The sequence below is a fragment of the Lolium rigidum genome, chromosome 5 (genome assembly GCF_022539505.1).
Source record: "Lolium rigidum isolate FL_2022 chromosome 5, APGP_CSIRO_Lrig_0.1, whole genome shotgun sequence".
Taxonomy (NCBI): Eukaryota; Viridiplantae; Streptophyta; class Magnoliopsida; order Poales; family Poaceae; genus Lolium; species Lolium rigidum.
Genome location: NC_061512.1, coordinates 267,662,232 through 267,667,166, shown reverse-complemented (window position 1 = coordinate 267,667,166; position 4,935 = coordinate 267,662,232). Strand labels below are relative to the sequence as shown.

Here is a 4,935-nt window from a genome sequence, read left to right as displayed (position 1 = left end):
AATATAAATTATTTTCAAAGTTGATGTAGACATATATATATATATATATATATATATATATATATATAGACAAAAGTTTTCATATGTAACCTTACTCCGGTGCTAGCTATCGTTGCCGTTCATATGAGTGTCAAGATCTGTGCTAAGAGTATGGCAAGAATAAGGGAATCATTTCCAAACGAGCATCTGCCGATTTAGTGGATCGATATCCTGTAGGCGACGACAGCATCAGGCCAGACAGCGTCAGGCCAGCAGGCCACTCTGTCCATGCTCTGATCGCTCTGTGTAGAGAGCCGTTGGGCTCGGTTCTAGCACAGTCAACATGCAGATTCTCTCAGCTTGCATATGTACCACAGTCGAACACACCTTTTCTCTCTGCCCCCACGTCTACATCCTGTATTTACTTTCCCCTGCTTTCGCCTACTGTGCTTTATCCAGAGCGGCAAAAAATGAGCCACCATATTTCCATCCTTCGAGCGCATGGCCGGGGAGGTGCTGCGGCCGGTGAGGATCAAGGACCACAAGATGCACCCGCAGGTGGAGGAGGGATTCCACACCGCCGGCGACCACGGCTTCAGCCCCGCCGAGCTGGGCGAGATCATGCTCGCTAACTGTGCGTCCCTCAGCCTCCCGCCATCCTAGGCCTCCCATGGGTTCAAGTTGCTCCTCGGGCTCCGGCTACCCCTCCGAGGAGCCGAGGAGCTCCACCACGCTGCTGCACCTGCTCAACCTCGAGAAGCCTGGCAGCGTGTTCGTCTTCCGCCGCCGCGGTCAAGATCCCGCCGCCGTCGCCGGAGCCCGAGGCCAAAAGCCTCATCGACAAGATCTGAAGATCGACTCCTGCTGTCGCGTCCTCACCTTCTTCAACGTAGCCGCCGGTGCAAGGGCGCGGTCGAGCGGGAGCTCAAGCGCGCCCACCTCGCCAAGGTCCTCGCCGCTGTGCGGGGCTGGACCACCGGGTCATGGCGGCGCTGGTGAAGATGCTCGCAGCGAACCTGTTCCACGCGATGCCGCCGCCGTCCTCCGGGTGCCCGCTCGCCGAGGCGGGCGCCGACGCGTTGCTGCTCCCGTCATGCCCGCACCTCGGCTCGGTCTACGATGTGCTCCTGGCGGCCGTCGCCGCCACCGACGTTCAGTCCCTCCGCGGGCACGTCGACCGGCGCTTCCTCACCGCCCTCCTGGCACTCTCCAAGCTCACCCTGGAGCGCGCCTTCATGCGCCGCTCCATGGCCAACGCCCTCCTCCGATTCACCAACGAGGCCTCGTCGCTGTCCTCCTCCTCCTCCGCGGTCGTTGGCGCCGCCGGCGTCTGCGAGGCGCTGGAGATATGCGGGAGCATCATCAACGGCTTCATGGTGCCGCTCAAGGAGGAGCACCCGGGGTTCCTGATGCGGGTATTGCTGCCGCTGCGCCGTACCGGTGGCTCCACGCCTACGGCCTACCACAGTCAGCTCGTCTACTGCGTGCTGCAGTTCCTGCACAAGCACCCCGGGCTCGCCTGCGCCGTCGTAGATGGGTTCTCCGGCGGTGGCCAGTCACCAAACGCCAGAAGGAGTTGCTGCTCATCGACGAGCTCGAGGAGATCGTGGAGGCGCTCGAGCAGCTCCAGTTCGACGCCATCGCCGTGCCCATACACAACCGGATTGCGCGCTGCTCCACCAGCTGCAGCTCCCAGTTTCCGGATTGGCTCAGTTCGTTTTTTATTTCTTCAGAGTATGTGAAAAGAGACGCTATTGCAATTTCTGTACGAGCAAATTTTGGATATGTTCAACTGGAGGGGGATACGCGTAGTTGTATTGCGTGACAATTTTTCCTCCTGTCCAGTTCGTGAGAAAAGAAGAGAGAGTTTTCTTGTCAATGCATTTTCTTTTTCTGCATTTTTACTTCGCATCTTTCACTACGGGAAAAATATGCGTCGCCGTGCAACATTTCTTTGCCGTGTGTTCCCGCACGGCAAAGAAATCTTTGCCGTGCGCACAGATAAAAACGCACGGCAAAGACTTTGGTCACGGGAAAGATAGACACAAGCGCACGGCAAAGATACGATTCACGGCAAAGATGGAAGAGGCCGCACAGCAAAGAAAGGTGCACGGCAATGGTCCAACACACCGCACGGCAAAGACTTGGTGCACGGTAAAGACGTTGGGCATTGCCGTGCCTCATCCTTTGCCGTGCGCGCAGCTGGGTTGCACGGCAAAGCAGCCTTTGCCTAGTGTTTTTGAAAAAACACACGGCAAAGAAGCCTTTGCCTAGTGTAAGCGCACGGCAAAGATGTAGAAACTGGATTTTTTCTCATCTCAAAAGGCATGGCATGGTATAGTTATCAACAAACGAACACATAGCTTAGTGGCAAGGTTGCACGCTTTCCCTACTCTGTGTCCTAGGTTCGATTCCTAGACCAGCCAGTTTGGGGCCTTTTTTTAGATAAAACATGTTAGGCACACGGCAAAGAAGCGACCTTTGCCGTGCGGCGTCACACGGCAAAGCCTTTGCCGTGCAACATTGGCGAGTCACACGGCAAAGAAGCCTTTGCCGTCGATAACATTGCCGTGCGGGGTCGCACGGCAAAGCCTTTACCGTGCAAATAAGGCTCTTTGCCGTGCAAATAGTTGCACGGCAAAACCTGTTTTTCCCGTAGTGTTTGTGAATTGTGAATGGTGCTTACCATGTTTTATATAAATGGTGGTGCCTGAATTTTTTAGGAAAAAATCATCTTAGAGGAGATCCGGTGTGGGTGCTTCACTTTTGACCGTGCTTGTACAATTCGGTGGATGCTAACTACATCTAGTAGCAGATGCATCTTATTGTATCTTTGCAATCAAATGTTGAGTCTCTGTGATGGGTTTTCGTGTGGACAAATCTCTCACCGCAATACCTGCTCTAAATCTCGGTTTAGATTTTAATTTTCCCTCTTAAAGGAGAAATATTGAAGTTTGTGATGCTCAAAAGTACAGGTTCAGATTCTTGTGTCAATTTGTGAAGGAAGATTGCTTTTTCTCTCATTCATTTTCTATTGTGCTGAAGTCTAATACAACGGTGCACTTAGAGCATCTCCAGCCGCGTCCCCAAAGCGTCCCCCAAAGGGATTCGAGGCGCGCCGGACAAAAAATCGTTTCCAGCCGCGCGCCCTAAAGGCTCTTTTTGTCCGACGCGGCTCAATACGGTGTCCGGCGCCCGAGCCTGAACCCGCTACACAGGAGATGCTCCTGGCACGCCGGACACAACGAAATGAGAGGCGAGGAGGCGCGGGCCCGACATGTCAGCGGCTCGGACGCTCAACCGCCGCCTACGTAGCGACGGTGCAGTTGCCGGGAAGGGGAACCGTCGCATTGACAACCGCCTCGATCAAAGCCAAACCGACGGAATGGAGCGTGATTATTAGTCTATCAGGTACTTTGGTATTTCAAACTGGGTCGGATGTATTTTTAGATGGGGTACTTCAATATTTATGTTGTGGTACTGGAATCTCCGGGTTTCGATTCTATCATCTATTAGCGGGGCACGACTTACATTAACCTAGGATTTGTTTCTACGGGTACTAATAACCCTATAATGAAGGTACGACTTACTTAGATGTATGTGCTTGGACGACATCCTAAGTACCGAATGATACCTAAGGTAGGGACTGATGTACGAGTACTCCGATTTACCGATAAAACTTAAAACCGGTAGCCCTATAATAGAAAAACGAGACCAACGGGGGAGGGACCTGCGGCATTTTATTAAGAAGAAGCTAGGGGATCAGAAGTATTTTAAACAAAATACTGTGGAGAATTGGATTGATGGCACTAAAAATTATCTAGGTGCCGAATCTATTTAGCGTCGGGTACCGAAAGTATATTAGTTGAGGAACGAACATAGTTTGATTAATGGTACCGATATTTTCTAAGCGTATTCTTTTTATCCTCGGGTACTGAATATATGTTAATCGAGGAACGACAAAATTAGATTCATGGTACTGGAATTTCCGTGTTCCGATTCATGGTACCAAAATTTGACTAGGTACCAAAATTTGACTAGGTACCTTTTCTGTTATCATCGGGTACTGAATATACATTAACCTAGGTGCGAGATAACTGAGCGTCGGTACCGAATATATGCATAGGTACCAAAATTTGACTAGGTACCTTTTCTATTATCATCGGGTACTGAATATACATTAACCTAGGTGCGAGATAACTGAGCGTCGGTACCGAATATATGCATAGGTACCGAACATAACTAGTCAAGGAACGATATAATAAGATTGATGGCACCGTAATTTGACTAGGTACCTTATCTCCTATCACCAGGTACTGAATATACATTAACCAAGGTGCAAGATAACTAGAGCGTCGGTACTGAAAATTGTCTAGGTACCAATTCATTTTACCCGCGGGTACCGAACCAATACTAGTCAAGGCACGAGATAATAAGATTGATGGTACTGAATTTTACTTGGTACCTTCTCTCTTATCACCGGGTACTGAATATACATGAACTAGTGTGAGAGATACCACATAGGTACTTAACAATGTCCATTGTGGTGCGACATGTACTTAACAAATTAAATGCTTGATTATCTTTTGATGGGGATTTTAGATACTTAGAAATTACAACTGGATGCCAGATAGTTTTTTAGGCGGGTGCTTGAATTACGGGGGAGAAGGGAAATGTAGAGCAAAAGGTAGTAAGACTACAGAATACAAAAACACTCGCGTTCGAGCTAACGCAAATCATACCAAGCTAGTGATTGAGAGATGAGGCAAAACCACAAATCTTAACCAGCACGTGATTGAGGTGGGGCCTAAGATAGAGTAGGAGGGCACTAGCATGTTCGTTTCTCTTTTCCCTAATAAACGAATGAGACCACGAAAGGCACTGCCGCAAGGCAGGTCGCGCAAAAGGAAAATAAGATTAGCACGGTAGTTGTCTGCCTGTTCGTACTCCAGCTGA

At 50.1% G+C, this 4,935-nt stretch overlaps 1 pseudogene; it reads left to right on the top strand.

Moving 5' to 3' along the window:
* The first annotated feature begins 649 nt into the window (after window positions 1-649).
* On the top strand, window positions 650-1,875 carry LOC124657651 (annotated as a pseudogene).
* Window positions 1,876-4,935: the final 3,060 nt, after the last annotated feature.